Raw genomic sequence first — 16305 nt, 5'->3', positions numbered from 1 at the left:
ATACCTTCAGGGTCTTGTGTCACTGCCATCTTCAGAGCTTTCAATTATGGCCGCCTCCGCTCAGTCTGTAAACAGAACAATGGATAGAAAAGTCGCCAGCAAACAAAAGATGTCGTACCTTCAATAGAGTGGGACAGTCTTTTTTCCCCTTCTCAACTTTTCTCTCCTCCCCTCTCCTCCCAAAGGCACTGATCAATGCTGAGGAACCTTGTGCATCAGCTGTTCTGCTATTTTGCCCATGTAAATCCTTTCTGTGAGTCTAAATAGTGAGTCTCACTAAGTTATTTGGTCATGGGTTGGGGTTCGGTTGGGGGGGTATGTGCGTTGGGGGCATCACAACTAGTCACCCAATCCTGTCCTCACCCGACAGCCACACGTCCGTACTTCTTACATAGAGTTACAAATGGCATAAAATTTACAGCACAGAAACAGGCCATTCGGCCCAATAGGTCTGTGCCGGTGTTTATGCTCCACACGAGCCTCCTCCCATCCCTCTTCGTCTAACCCTATTAGCATAACCTTCTCTTCCTTTCTCCCTCATGTGTTTATCTAGCTTCCCCTTTAATGCATCAATGCTATTCGCCTCAACCACTCCATGTGGTAGCAAGTTCCACATTCTAACCACTCTCTGGGTAAAGAAGTTTCTCCTGAATTCCCTATTGGATTTATTAGTGACTATCTTACACTTATGCCCTCTAGTTTTGGTCTCCCCACAAGTGCAAACATCTTCTCTTCGTCTACTCTATCAAATACTTTCATAATCTTAAAGACCTCCATTAGATCACCCCTCAGCTTTCTCTTTTCTAGAGAAAAGAGCCCCAGCCTATAGTTATAACCTCCCAATTCTGGTATCATCCTTGTAAATCTTTGCACCTTCGTCAGTGCCTCTATATCCTTTTTATAATATGGAGACCATAATATGCGCAGTACTCCAAGCGTGGAGGGGAGGGGTCGCTGGATCAGTGGCCGATTGATTTACTCTCTCTAGCCTAGGGCCACTGAAGCTAATTGTATTGACCGAGCTGAGGCCAGCTAACTGAGCACTGGCCAAGGGAATCTGGAGCCTTTCTATATATTGTAGCACGCGGTGGATTAACCCACTGAATCCACCACAATCCCTGCTTTTAATGAGCCTTCCTCTTACATGCATATCAAGTTTGCCCAATTCAATTATTGCCTTGTAACTCACTCCCAGCCATCAGTGAGTGTGATCATTTTGCGACCCACTAGTCAAAGTCCTGTGGTGCTGCACAAAGGGTCATGTGTGGTCTTCAGGTGAAGGGGGGTTAGAGAGTGGGGAAGAATCGGACCAGACATAATTCAGTCTCCATTAAAGTCATGCATTCTGTTCTTATTTTTATAAATATGTCCATATTTATCATGAAAATTGCCTATGTAAACTTGCTATCATTGGCAAGAGGGTGTAATTACAGAGTGACATGGGAAATGTCCATTCTAAATGTGGTCAAAGGAATTTATAATGGAAAGATTGACAGGAAGTCCACTCAGGCATAAGACTATAAATATAATATAGATATGTATGTTATCAGCAGGGCGACGAGGACGGTTTAAAGACTTTCATTTTATTTGTTCTCAGGATGTGCGCATCGTTGGCAAGGCCGGCATTTATTGCCCATCCCTGGTTGCCCTTGAGAAGGTGGTGGTGGGCCTTCTGCTTGAACCGCTGCAGTCCGTGTGGTGAAGGTTCTCCCCACATTGCTGTCAGGTAGGGAGTTCCAGGATTTTGACCCCACGAGATGAAGGAACGGCCGATATATGTCCAAGTCAGGAAGGTGCGTGACCTGGAAATGATGCTGTTCCCATGTCATCGCTGCTCTTGTTGCTCTTGGTCGCAAGGGAGGGCGGTGCCTTTGAAGTAACCTCGATGAGTTGCTGTAGATGATGTATAATGAGGCACAGTGCACTGGTTGTGGAGAGGGTAGATATTAAATTCATAATGATGTACTATTTGGAACAGGGAGAAATGATTAATAGAAATGTCAAAAGGATGCAGAGAAAGTCTAGAGCTCGACAAAATAGAGTTAGAATCATAGAATCTTACTGCACAGAAGGAGGCCATTCGACCCATCGTGCCTGTGCCGGCTCTTTGAAAGACCTATCCAGTTAGTTCCACTCCGCCCCCCCTGCTCTTTCCCCACAGTCCTGCAATTTTCTCCCTTTTGAGTATTTATTCAATTCCCTTTTGAAAGTTACTATTGAATCTGCTTCCACCGCCCTTTCAGGCAGCGCGTTCCAGATCATAACAACTCGCTGCGTAAAAAAAAAAAATGTCTCCTCATCTCACCTCCGGTTCTTTTACCGACGGAAAGGAAGCTGAACTCAGTTTGTGTATATGGAACCAAGGCGGGTAGATGGAGTTAAGATACAGAGCAGCCAAGATCTAATTGAATGGCGGAACGGGCTCGAGGGGCTGAACGGCCTACTCCTGTCCCTCTACCCCTGTTGAACTTGCCTGCAGATGCAGTAGTGAATCTGTGTGGCAATGTGAAGTGGCAGCACAAGCTTCTTGCAGCACAGTTTGGTAGTGATGATGGAGCTCTATGTTAGCACATTGGGTGAGCATTCGGAATCCAATTTGTACTGATAGCTGCTTTTCTTTCCGACCGTTTCTTTTTCAATCAGAATGCAACAACATTCTGGTAAAGGAGGCAGCAGAAGGAAACGCAAATGTTTCGTGCTGGCTCCTTTTTCACCGTGGCTGGGATGGAGGTAAGTCAAACCCTTGGAAGTAGTCCTGCCCAATTCGGTTCAGTCAAACTCAACCAGTGTTACACTGCACTCTTGGGGCCTGGGGTGAGAAAAAATGTAATGTAAGGGGAAAATATGAATCCACCCAAGGCCCTTGGATGATACTTGCCTCGGATCCAGTCTACAGGAGAAGTAGACCAGGAAACGGATGTGTTATTCAAGATAGGTTGGCGGCAGATGATGGGAGTACAGCAACTCGTCACATGATCACGATGAGTGAAGCAGCCTAGAGCAACAGCTGATCGCAGTCAACTCAGACTCCTCACTTCCTACAGCTCATGTGTAGACTTCAATTGATTTCAAGCTTACAAAGCCGATGTGTTACAAGCAGGATGACAGTGCATTGGTGCTCTGACATGTTGAGCTATATACTGGTAAAGAACATGCATTTAAATAGCACCTTTTACATCCTCAGGATGTCCCAAAGTGCTTCACTGCCAATGAAATACTTTTGAAGTGTAGTCACTGTTTGTTGTAACGCAAAGAAACACAGCAGCCAATTTGCGCACAGCAAGATCCCACAAACAAGGAATGAGATGAATGACTAGATAATCGCTTTTAGTGATGTTAGTTGAAGGCTAAATATTGGCTAAAACACCTAGCTCTTCTTCAAATAGTGCAATGGGATCTTCTATGTCCACCTGTTAGGGTAGATTGGGCCTCAGTTTAACGTCTCATCCAAAGACGGCACTTCTGATAATACAGCACTCCCTCAGTACTGCACTGAAGTGGCAGCCTAGATTATGTGCTCAAGCACCTGGAGTGGGTATTCCCCGAAGCCATGACCTTTTGACTCAGAGGTGAGAGTGCTACCACTGAGCCAAGACTGATGCGTCAGGCTTAAATTAATGCAATGGGGGCCAGGGAGCCAGTGCAGGGCAGGGGCACTGGGTGACTCCAACTTAGTATGTGAGCAGCAAAGTTCTGGATCACTTGGAGTTTGCGTAAGCTACTCGGAGGCAATTGTGCAACCACTGAGCCAAGGCTGAAACCTAAAAGGGAGGGAGGAGGCTCGTGTGGGAGGGAGGAGGCTCGTGTGGGAGGGAGGAGGCTCGTGTGGGAGGGAGGAGGCTCGTGTGGGAGGGAGGAGGCTCGTGTGGGAGGGAGGAGGCTCGTGTGGGAGGGAGGAGGCTCGTGTGGGAGGGAGGAGGCTCGTGTGGGAGGGAGGAGGCTCGTGTGGGAGGGAGGAGGCTCGTGTGGGAGGGAGGAGGCTCGTGTGGGAGGGAGGAGGCTCATGTGGGAGGGAGGAGGCTCGTGTGGAGGATAAACACATGCATAGACCAGTTGGACTGAATGACCCGTTTCTGTGCTCGATGTAACTCGATTTAGAAGAATGCAAGTTGGCATTGAGATCCTTATCCTTCAATTCTTCACACAGCAAGTTTCCAATTTGAAAGAAATTGCATTTATATAATCAGGGTGTCCCAAAGAGCTGCTTAGCTAACAAGCGTCAAGTGTAGTCCTGTTGATTTGTAGGCAATTGTGCCAATCAATTTGTGCACAGCACAATGAGATGAATGACCAATTAATCTGTTTTGGCAGTGTTGTCTGAGGGTTGAAGGTTGGTCAGGACACTGGCAGAACCATGAGATCTTTTACGTCCACCTGAATGGATGGGTTTAAGATATCATCCAAAAGAGGGCACCTCCGGCAACGCAGTGCTGCGGTGAAGTGTCAGCCTAAATTATGTGCTGGAGACACAATCGAACCCATAGCCTTCTGACTCGAAGCTGAGAGGGCTACTGTTAACCTAAGCTGCCATATAATGCTGGCAGTAATAGTTGGGGGGAGGTGAGGCAGCAAGAGGAAGTTGCACGTTCCTCAAGAGGAGAGGAGAGAAAGAAAGTGTTTGTCGACTTGGGCAGAGCTAAAACTAAGGCTTCAATCCCACCTGGTTTAAAATTGAGAAATTCTTCAAATGAGGCCTGGCACACCACTGTGTCTTTAAAAAATTCATTGGCGGGATATGGGCCTGTAAGGCCGGCATTTATTGTCCATCCCTAGTTGCCCTTGGTGATGGTGGTGAGCCTTCTTCTTGAACCTTTGCGGTTCGTGTGGTGAAGGTGCTCCAACAGTGCTGTTAGGTAGGGAGTTGAAGTCCAGGGAGTCTTAGGTAGGGAGTCTAGAACTAGGGGGCATAGTCGCAGGATAAGGGGTCGGCCATTCAAGACTGAGATGAGGAGGAATTTCTTCACTCAGTGGGTGGTGAATCTTTGGAATTCTCTACCCCAGAGGGCTGTGGATGCTCAGTCGTTGAGTATATTCAAGGCTGAGATTGATAGATTTTTGGACTCTAGGGGAATCAAGGGATATGGAGATCAGGTGGGAAAGTGGAGTTGAGGTCGAAGATCATCCATGATCTTATTGAATGGCGGAGCAGGCTCGAGGGGCCGTATGGCCTACTCCTGCTCCGATTTCTTATGTTCTTATGAGTTAGAATTACTGAGCTGCAACTTAACTTGCATCTTTGTTACACAGCGGGCAGAAATGACTCCATGTACCTATACCTCCTCGGCCTACTGGACTAAATTAAATAATTTTCTCATAACATTCTCTTCTGCACAGAATAAATTCGCTCCCTCACACGGTCTCTCCAAGCAACAGTGACCTCGGGGGAAATTGGAACGCAGCACAAGCTTCTGATTTCATTTTTTTTAAACAAAATAAACTAGGCAGCGCACTGACCTTATTACATACTAGGTTGTGCTAACTTTTCCGAACAAATTTGTTTTATACACAATCACGCTGTAGGGTGTCATTTAATTATGTTTCCTTCTTGGTTTCATTCACAGCAACATTACAGAGTCTCGACGTATCAGCGGCTTAAATATTTAAACAGCAATTGTGCGACTAATTCATTGGACCTGTTACCTTTTTCGGGTGTTTATGATAAATATTTCCCTCGGGTTCATCATCACAAACTCTCTCCTGTAAGCAATCCTTCACTCCCTATAACCCTTTACTTGCCCAATATCTAGGTAAATGAAGTAAGCCCAGGTTTGAATAGAGAATGCTTGTCGACTTACTGAATATATCATGGTGCTGCCACCTGGTTTGCTCAACGTTAGAAAGCAATAGAATAAACATTCTGTCAGATCATGGCTGAGGTTATAAATTGCCAGACAAATATCTCGAAGAGCAAATGAACAGCAGCAAGTACAAACAATAGAGTTAAGGCAATTCTTGCAGCCTTCGGAAGGAGTTCTCCCCTGGTGTTCTGGCCAATATTTAGCTCTCAACCAACATCACTAAAACAGATTATCTGGTCAGTATCTCATTGCTGTTTGTGGGATCTTGCTGTGTGCAACTTGGCTGCTGCGTTTCCTACATTACAAGAGTGACTACACTTCCAAAACAAAAAGTAATTAATTGGCGGTAAAGCTCTTTGGGACATCTTGAGGCCGTGGAAGGAACTGTTTAAATGCAAGCCGTTCTTTCTTTCAAAAAGACATCTTAATGTCTTTGCCAAGACTGAAAGTGGAGAGAGGGCGAGAGTGACAGGCAGAAATGAAGGGAAAGAAAACCCATTGTGTTAGCATCAGTCTGGACCCAAGTAACGGAGCAGCCCAGGACCCCATCTGATGGCTACTGAAGTTGAGGTGGTCCTGCATGAGGTAGTTGTGAGGAAGGTGGTCCTTTTAGCCACTGCAGGGCGCCATCTCCATAGGTCAGCATTGCCAGCAAGCCTGTAAGGAGATGGAGGCAGATTGGAGGCTGTGGCTGTCCATCACTGTCACTGACTCTGCCTGGCATGCCCGCTTTTATGTAGAGCCACTGAAAACACGGCCTGTTAGGGTGCTTCCGACAAACCATTTGTATGTCAGGCCTTCACATTTCACACCTGTGCTATCGGGCCTCCTCTCACAAGCTACGTTGAGACTTGGAGGCTTCTCATGTACTAATCCTCTGCCAAAATGAGGTATTTGCGCTTTTGCCCGTAGATGCAGTCAGGGTGCTGGCAGATGGGTCACAAGCACCTCAGGTGTAGCCCGCCCTGCCTGGTGTCCCTCCACTAATCTTCCTCTTACAAACATGCAAAAAAGACCATCTGGACCATCTAGCCCACCCTGAACAGTCACATCAATGATTAGACAAACCCCCGACCCACCAGCAGCCCTGTGATCTCCTGGGAGAGGCAAAACACCTGATTAAAAACCCAAGACCAATTAGGGAAAAAAATCTGGAAAATTCCTCTCCGGCCCCCTTAGGCGATCGAAACTATTCCAGGAGACCACATTGACCATGCTTGTATTAACTGATACTTCACCTTGCGTTCACAAGACATGTGGCATTGTGGACAGTGAAGAAGGTTATCTAGGATTGCAACGGGATCTTGATAAATTGGGCCAGTGGGCCGACGAATGGCAGATGGAGTTTAATTTAGATAAATGTGAGGTGATGCATTTTGGTAGATCGAATCGGGCCAGGACCTACTCCGTTAATGGTAGGGCGTTGGGGAGAGTTATAGAACAAAGAGATCTAGGAGTACAGGTTCATAGCTCCTTGAAAGTGGAGTCACAGGTGGATAGGGTGGTGAAGAAGGCATTCAGCATGCTTGGTTTCATTGGTCAGAACATTGAATACAGGAGTTGGGATGTCTTGTTGAAGTTGTACAGGACATTGGTAAGGCCACACTTGGAATACTGTGTACAGTTCTGGTCACCCTATTATAGAAAGGATATTATTAAACTAGAAAGAGTGCAGAAAAGATTTACTAGGATGCTACCGGGACTTGATGGTTTGACTTATAGGGAGAGGTTGGATAGGCTGAGACTTTTTTCCCTGGAGAGTAGGAGGTTTCGGGGTGATCTTATAGAAGTCTATAAAATAATGAGGTGCATAGATAAGGTCGATAGTCAAAATCTTTTCCCAAAGGTAGGGGAGTCTATAATGAGGGGGCATAGATTTAAGGTGAGAGGGGAGAGATACAAAAGGGTCCAGAGGGGCAATTTTTTCACTCAAAGGGTGGTGAGTGTCTGGAACGAGCTGCCAGAGGCAGTAGTAGAGGCGGGTACAATTTTGTCTTTTAAAAAGCATTTGGACAGTTACATGGGTAAGATGGGTATAGAGGGATATGGGCCAAGTGCAGGCAATTGGGACTAGCTTAGTGGTATAAACTGGGCGACATGGACATGTTGGGCCGAAGGGCCTGTTTCCATGTTGTAAACTTCTATGATTCTATGATTCTATGATCTCCGACCAATCCAGCTTTCTTTTGAAGGTATGCAGAGAGTCAGCACTCACCCCACGTGCCAGCTACTTATTCCAAAGGTCCCATTGTCCCTAGGATAAGAAGAGCTAACATTAACATGTACTTGAAAGTAAAAATTTGCAGGGCCGCGGGGATAGGGTGGCAGAGCGGGACTAATTGGATTGCTCTTGCATCGAGCCGGCGCGGACTCGATGGGCCTTCCGTGCTGTAATCTTTCTATGATTCTATTTAACCTAGCTGTACCCCTGCAGAACTTAGACGCTTGATCCCTGGTCTTGCCCAATTGAAATAATCTATTAATCGAATCACAGTCTAGACTTTTATTTTATATACTCCAATAAAATCATCTCTAAGCCTACGCAGCTCTAAAGTGAATAGATTTAAGCGTCTCTGAGTAATTAATATTTTTTAAACTGGAAATCATTCATGAGGCCCTTCTCTGAATCTATTCCCATCGCCTTTACATCACCCACGATATGAAGGGACTAAAACCAGATGCAATATTGTAAATGCAGTCTTGAACAAGGACAAAATGATACACTTTGTTGACACTGAATAGTCCTATTAATATAACCCAATACCCTGTTTGCTTTGGCTACAGCGTCTCGACATTAGTCATGGACCTTTAGAGAATTATGCACCAGAACACCAAGATCCTTTTCTCTCTCAATCGATTTCTGTCATGTTCCATGTAAAGTGTAACTGTACTTGGTGTTGCTCCTGCTCAAATGCATGAACATATTTAGGTTGAATGCTATTTTCCAGAGTGTGGCCCATTCCTCAGCACATCTAAATCTGCTTGCAAATATTTTTGTTCTCCTTCACAGTCCTAACGCTCTCAAAATTTTTCATATGGCCTGCAAACTTGCGGTCCATTCCCCCAGCACCTTTATCTAGGTCATTTATAAGAATAGTAAAAAAAAATGTGGCCTTAACACTGATTCCTGCCCGTGGGACACCACTGGTAATCGGCCTCCAAGTAGGTTCACAGATCAATATCAACTTTCTGCCTACCATGGAATGGAACTAATTCTTAACTCATTGCAGTAACTTCCCACCGATTCCACAAGATTCTGGAGTAGAAATTCAAAGTTGTTACCTCAATTTTATGGGCGTAAATAATGATAAATGCAGCAGTGGGAGGTCCATGCCAGCATCTAACCAACTAAACCAACCAGTTCTTTTCATAATGTTTCTTCGTCCTGTGAGTTTTGTCCTTATTAAGGATGATGGATGTGGTATGTAATACTTTCCCCACTTTTGGGCATTGCATATCAAGCACTCCTAGATCAGGTATAATAACACTGTTAGATGCAAAGCAAAGCTGTGCCTACTTTGGCCCAGCAATGTCCCTCCATCCCAACCTAATGAAGAGCATCCTCTGCTGCATTGGTTACGGCATTCCTCCGATTCTCACATCATGTGGCCTCTCTGTTGCCCCCAGGCCCGTGAGCAACTGGATTGAGATTGGCCAAGCTCATTTCACGGAGAACCCATACAGGCAGGAGTTAGATGTCCACAACCCCATCAGTCTGGGCTGGATTTAAACCCACGTCTCAAAGGTGAAAGATCACTGTGCTAAGTCACAGCATACGCAACCACCCCCCTTCTCCTTAAAGTACGTTCTTTCAAGCTCTCCTGAGATGCATCTTTATACTTTTGCTGGTGCAGAAAGTTTCATTAACCTTGTCTAATAAGCTGCCAGCTTTGTCGCTTCATAACATCCATTACGTCTTCCACATTTGAGTTAATGGGTATAAATAAGGCCATTTTAAACCAGCTGGTTAGCGCTGTCCACCCACACCATTCAGTTAGTGAGCATATTTTATGGGCCCACCCACAGTAAAGTCAGATATGTGTGACATATTAATCAACCATGTCACATATCATAGATTTGCTTCATCAAGTGGCTTTATATAGAGGTTTATAGAGTACATCTCTGCAGCATGCAGCTTACCCCTTATATTTGGCACGAGCTTGATGATTCAATTTAAAGGAGTGTTACTTCATGGTGTTGGTTGACATTGACAACAAAGATTTCATTCAATCACAACAACTTGCATTTATATAGCACCTTTAACCCAGTAAAACGTCCCAAGGCGCTTCACAGGAGCGTTATCAAACAAAATTTGACCCCGAGCCACATAAGGAGATATTAGGACAGGCGACCAAAAGTTTGGTCAAAGAGGTAGGTTTTAAGGAGCGTCTTAAAGGAGGAGAGAGAGGTGGAGAGGCTCGTTTTGTCCAAGAGATCTACCTGTAGCTCCCTACCTGTCCTATGCCTCTACTTATAAAGTCCAGCATCCTGTATGTTTTTTTAACAACCTTCTCAACTTGTCCTGCTACCTTCAAAGATTTGTGCATGTGAACCCCCAGGTCTCTCTATCCCTGTACCCCCTTTAAAATTGTACCATTATATTGCCTCTCTTCATTCTTCCTTCCAGCAGAGACTGTCTGCAGCCAGACAACATCTCCGCAAGAAGGTCCGAAAGGAACCAACTCTGGTTGGACATATTCCTGGAGGTTTCATCACATGACCTCCTGCCTCCAATTGCTCCGCCCCCCACACTCCCGCCATTGGCCGCCCAACATGTCCATACTTATGATGCACCGCCTTCCCATGGCCAATTGGAAAGTCAAACAGCCTCTTTTCCCACGTCCAATATTTTTATGACTAGTAAACAAAAGTGTTCAAAGAAATGTTTTTTAAAAACACAATTTTTTTTTAACGCCCCTATGATTTTTCTCCTGGGTGTTGCTCGCAGCAGTATCCTGGAGATTAATCTTTAATTCCTGGAGAGTCCAGGACAATCCAGGAGGGTTGGCAACCCCCTATCCAGGAGCAGAGATAGCCAAAAAAACTGGAAATCTGAAATAAAAACATAAAGTGCTGTGGAAATACACAGCAGATCCATCTCAAATGAGAAAAGACAAGTTAAATGCTTCGGAACATACTTTTCCACAGAACTATGAAGCAATGATCCCCCTGGGTGGGCCTGTTATTCCAAACTGAATCCTCCGTCGATTAACCTGTCTTTTCTATTTTCCAATGCTGACTGCCCTGCCTTGTACCTCTAGAGCTTTGTCTTTACTTCACGTCCTCTCTGCAGGTTCCAGGTGGAGTTCGGCCTACGTGCACTTATGCTGGTGTTTGCTTGTGAATTCTAATCAGATTTTGAGGTGATACAGCTCCCTGGCCTCGTTAGACAATAATAGTCTCAATGGGGATCTACACTGTGTCAACTGAATATGCAGTCTAAATGCACAAGTGTTGTAAAAACCCAAAAGTAATACAGGATGGCTTATAGAACACCGATACCTGGACTTACTTCCCTGAGCGCCAGATGGCTGTCATTTAGTCCAGGAGGCTGACGGTGCTGACTCCTGCTTTCCTGTATCGTTTATTCATTGCCGTTACTAAAGCTGAGAGTTATTCAGTGCGGAGAAGCTGAAGGAGAATGGGCTAAGAGCTGGCTACGTGGCTTTTACTTTGGAGCACTTGGCCTTGAAGGGAGGCAACGGAGAAGTGGCCTTAAGACAGTGAGGGGTGTGGAAAAGGCAAACCTGTAACATTGCCTCAAGTTGAGTCAGGACAGTAGGATAACAGAGCACAGTGAAACGCAAACATAAGGTCCAAATGCCTGGAAATTCTCCACACAGAGGAAGAGAAATTGGTTTAGGCCCGTTTTCGGGTGCAGAATTAGTTGGTGCGCTCATAAGCCTCGCCCGATCATGTGGCCACAAGTAAGGCCCCAAATTCGGCCTTGTGCCTCCTTTGAATGGAATTGGCAAGCTGCCAGCACTATTCGCGCTGTTGATTGGCAGCTCGCCTCGCGGGGGGGGCGGGACAATTCCTGACGCCATTTAAAGGCAGCCTGCACATCTTAAGGAGGAGGTGAACTCTGGCTGCAGGCATCTGGAATTCAAGGTTTCTGAAAATGGCAAAGAAAGAAAAGAAGGAAAGACTTATATTTATATAGTGCATTTCACAACGTCCCAAAACGCCTTACAGCCAATTAAAAACTTCTGAAGTATAGTCACTGTGAAAATTTAGGTCTCACAGCAGCCAATTTGCAACAGCAAGGTCCCGAAAACACCAGTGTAATTACAACCAGATAATCTGTTTTAGTGATGGTGGTTGAGGGATAAATATTGGCCAGGACGCTGTGCAGAACTCACGATTTGTGCCCGATTGGGGGCAGTGTTGTGTTGTAAGCCCATGCCCATTAGGAACTGGATTGAGGCTGCCAAACTCATTCAGTTTAGGGCCCTTTAGAGCCAACAGAAAAAGAGAATTTTCACTTATCACTGGGTTAACATACCACATACTATTACCCTTTTTATGTTACAATAGGAACCCTAAATTTGATCTTAATATTGTAAGGTAAATGAGGTGTTATTAGTACCATCACACCAACCAACAAACACCTCAGGAGATGGTTTTCAGGGGCTTGCCCAGATATTGGAGATTAGGGCCAACATATGAGGCCTGGCAGCCATTTTGTTCTGGCCCAGGCAAAGCGCTCTCAGCCAGCCTGAACAGGCATTTGATTCATTTTTTTTGCTTTGCAGATCTTCATCCAGTACCAGGGAGGATCCAGACCGGAAGCCCAAAAACCAAATCGCAACATTACGGCAACCGCAACGTGCATTAATTGTTTTCCCGTTTGCTGCAGTTGCCTCAATATCCATCGTAACGTAAATGGGGCGTGACAGAAAGCACCTAGAGCCAGCGGAACCGGTTCAAGTTTGAAAAGCAGTCAAGCAGAATCCAAATGAAGCCGGAAATATCTGGATCCGGGTTCTGTTTGCAGAATTTACAGCACAGAAACGGGCCATTCGGCCCAACTGGTCTATGCCGGTGCTTATGCTCCTCACGAGCCTCCTCCCACCTTACTTCATCTCACCCTATCAGGATAACCTTCTATTCCTTTCTCCCTCATGCGCTTATCTGGCTTCCTCTTAAATGCATCTATGCTATTCGCCTCAACTCCTCCATGTGGTAGCAAGTTCCACATTCTCACCACTCTCTGGGTGAAGAAGTTTCTCCTGAATTCTTTAAGGGATTTATTAGTGACTATCTTATATTTATAGCCTCCCCCCACAAGTGGAAACTACATCTACCCTATCAAACCCCTTTATAATTTTAAAGACCTCTAGTAGGTCATCCCTCAGCCTTCTCTTTTCTAGAGAAAAGAGCCCCAGCCCGTTCAATCTTTCCTGATAGCTATAACCTCTCAGTTCTGGCATCATCCTTGTAAATCTTTTTTGTACCTTCTCTAGAGCCTCTATATCCTTTTTGTAATATGGAGACCAGAAGTGAGCACAGTGCCCCAAGTGTGGTCTAACCAAGGCGCAAATCAAGTTTAACATAACTTCCCTGCTTTTCAATTCTATGCTTCAGTGGCTGAATGCAGAAACACATAAGTATTTTGAGGATTAATAGTGTTCAATCAGCAAGTATAAAATGAATAAAATTTGAAGCAGTGAAGAATGAAGACCAGAAGGACTGTTCAGACCCTCTAAAGCTGTGGTGGATCTATGGAGTAGACTGCTTGTTAAAACTGGCACTATGGTGTCAATTAAAACGTTAAAGGAAAGATGGATGAATATTTATTCACGAAAAGAAAAAAGCTTGCATTTCTAAAGCACCTTTCATATCCTCAGAATGCTTCACAGCCAATGAAAGACTTTGAAGTATGACTACTGTTACTATGTAGGCAAACACGGCAGCCAATTTGCGCCCAGCAAGGTGCCAAAATCAGCCATGAGATAAATAGTTAATCTGTTTTTGCTGGCTGTTGTTTACACTGGATACTCAAATTCAGCTCACTGTCACACCTGTGGGTGAAAATATTAGCCCAGGCTGTTGGGAGAGGCTGAGGCCTTTAAGTAAAAATTTAATTAAGGTGTTAGAAGATACAAAGACAATTCAAGAGGCAGAGGAGGCCTCAATTTAAAAATAGAACCATTCGGCCCTTCGAGCCTGCTCCGCCATTCAATATGATGTCGGTTTAATGTCACGTCCAAAAGACGCACATCTCTGGGAATGCATCACTCCCTCAATGCTGCACTGATGTGTCAGTTTAGATTATGTGCTCGAGTCCCTGGAGTGGGCTTCAACCCATGACCTAAATTACGAATGGGACTGAGAGTTATAAAGATAAGTACAGATCCAGCTATTGCATTCTGCGTGGGACATGATGAGCCCTGAGATGCTGGAATATGGAAATGTCATGCCAAGAGAAACAAACAATGAATGATGGAAAATATTAGAGGATGTCATTTTGGAAAGATATCCTGATGTTTTGCTTGTTTACTTTCCTTAGGAGATGAAATGGGTTGGATGGAATCCATGATGGAGGATTGAACAGGACCAGTGGAAACAACGAGCTCGATGGGCCAAGTGGTCTTTTCTTGTTGCTGCCTTCTCAGCAGTTCAACACAGGGAGCTTAACTCCGCAGCAAATCATGGCAAGCCAGCTGGTAGAGGTACACCTACATTCGCAGATGTCTAGTGGCATTGCTCACGGTGAGTTGGAGGATATGTTATTTTGTAACAACAGGGGTGTCGTCAGAGAAAGTGTTTATAGAATCTTAGAACGATACAGCACAGAAGGAGGCCATTCGGCCCATCGTGCCTGTGCCGGCTCTTTGAAAGAGCCATCCAATTAGTCCCACTCTCCTGCTCCTTCCCCATAGTCCTGCAAATTTCCCCCCAAAAATACAAAATTAACACTTCTGTCTAACAGGAAGTAAATGTGGGACTTGCAGAAAGTGCACACTATACGTGAGACTTTAAACATATCACTAGTTGACCTACTGTGGCATTGCACATGGAAAGTCAAGACCAATTGTAATCTTGCGGTGAAGCAGGATTGGAGCTTGGTGGATTATTGGATCAGGGCACGCAGTACCCATTCTAAATTTATATTTTATTTGAATTATTTAATATGTTAAATATCTTACATCTGCACAGACTTCCTGTCACTTTTTTCCATTATAAACTCCTATGTCCACATTTATAATGGAAACTGCCTATGTAAACTTGTAACACTGCAATTACACCCTCCTGCCAGTGGAGGGACTGGAAATTCAAATTCAGCTGACAGTCACACCTTTGAATGAAAATATTAGCCCGGGCTATTGGGAGAGGCTGAGGCCTTTAAGTAAAAATCTAGTTAAGGTGTTAAAAGATACAAAGACAATTTAATGGATAAATGTAACCATGTTCTTGAAAAATATGTATTTTTAAATTTTGTATTTGCTTAATTCCTTATTTGGGACATTAGAAATTTCAGTTACACTCTGTCCTTATTTTTATATTTCCCTTCTAAATTTCTATGTTCACATTTATAATTTGAATTGCCCAAGCAAAATTCTTACATTGTAAAGATGGCTTCCTACTTGTGGCGACACTGCGGCATCTTTATGGGTGGGGTGTATAAGGAGACATTGGTCCAATTATTCTCTGCCTTCTAACTCTGCTTTGGCACCCCCATGTATAAAACTCGGGAGATCGACTCCTGATATTTAAAAAAATCTTTAGGGTGAAATCAGCCTATGCCTGTAACGCAAAACAGACTGACATCGAATCGACAGCCCATTTTACACCGCGCCCGGTTATCTTTTCCACTGACTTCTTTAACACATAGGAAATACATAAAAACGTTACAACATGGAAAAAGGCCATTCGGCCCAACCAGTTCATGTCAGTGTTTACCCTCAACACGAGCAGTTAGTTCTAATCACATTTACCCATCCTGTTTCATAGAATCATAGAAGTTACAACATGGAAACAGGCCCTTCGGCCCAACATGTCCATGTCGCCCAGTTTATACCACTAAGCTAGTCCCAATTTCCTGCACTAGGCCCATATCCCTCTATACCCATCTTACCCATGTAACTGTCCAAATGCTTTTTAAAAGACAAAATTGTACCCGCCTCTACTACTGCCTCTGGCAGCTCGTTCCAGACACTCACCACCCTTTGAGTGAAAAAATTGCCCCTCTGGACCCTTTTGTATCTCTCCCCTCTCACCTTAAATCTATGCCCCCTCGTTATAGACTCCCCTACCTTTGGGAAAAGATTTTGACTATCTACCTTATCTATGCCCCTCATTATTTTATAGACTTCTATAAGATCACCCCTTAACCTCCTACTCTCCAGGGAAAAAAGTCCCAGTCTGTCTAACCTCTCCCTAATAGAATCCTTATCCATTCAAAGTCCAGTGTCAATTACCTCAATCTCTGATCTCTCTGTGGCCGATATTGGATTCGGTAAATCCAGAAACTTAACTGGACCAGCCATATAAATACTGTGGC

General features: G+C 44.6%; 1 long non-coding RNA gene across 2 annotated transcripts in view; it reads left to right on the top strand.

Annotated features, from left to right (window-relative positions):
- Positions 1-1601: 1601 nt before the first annotated feature.
- LOC137305373 (uncharacterized) overlaps positions 1602-16305 on the top strand; it is a 65215-nt gene continuing 50511 nt past the window's right edge. For both annotated transcript variants that reach the window (XR_010958705.1, XR_010958706.1), the window contains exons 1-2: positions 1602-1726; positions 12554-14513. This is a non-coding gene — a long non-coding RNA (uncharacterized lncRNA). The remainder of the gene's footprint in view (positions 1727-12553; positions 14514-16305) is intronic.

Source organism: Heptranchias perlo, chromosome 40, assembly GCF_035084215.1.
Source record: "Heptranchias perlo isolate sHepPer1 chromosome 40, sHepPer1.hap1, whole genome shotgun sequence".
Classification (NCBI taxonomy): domain Eukaryota; kingdom Metazoa; phylum Chordata; class Chondrichthyes; order Hexanchiformes; family Hexanchidae; genus Heptranchias; species Heptranchias perlo.
The sequence above is the reverse complement of the archived record's forward strand: the minus strand, read 5'-3'. Positions and strand labels throughout refer to the sequence as shown.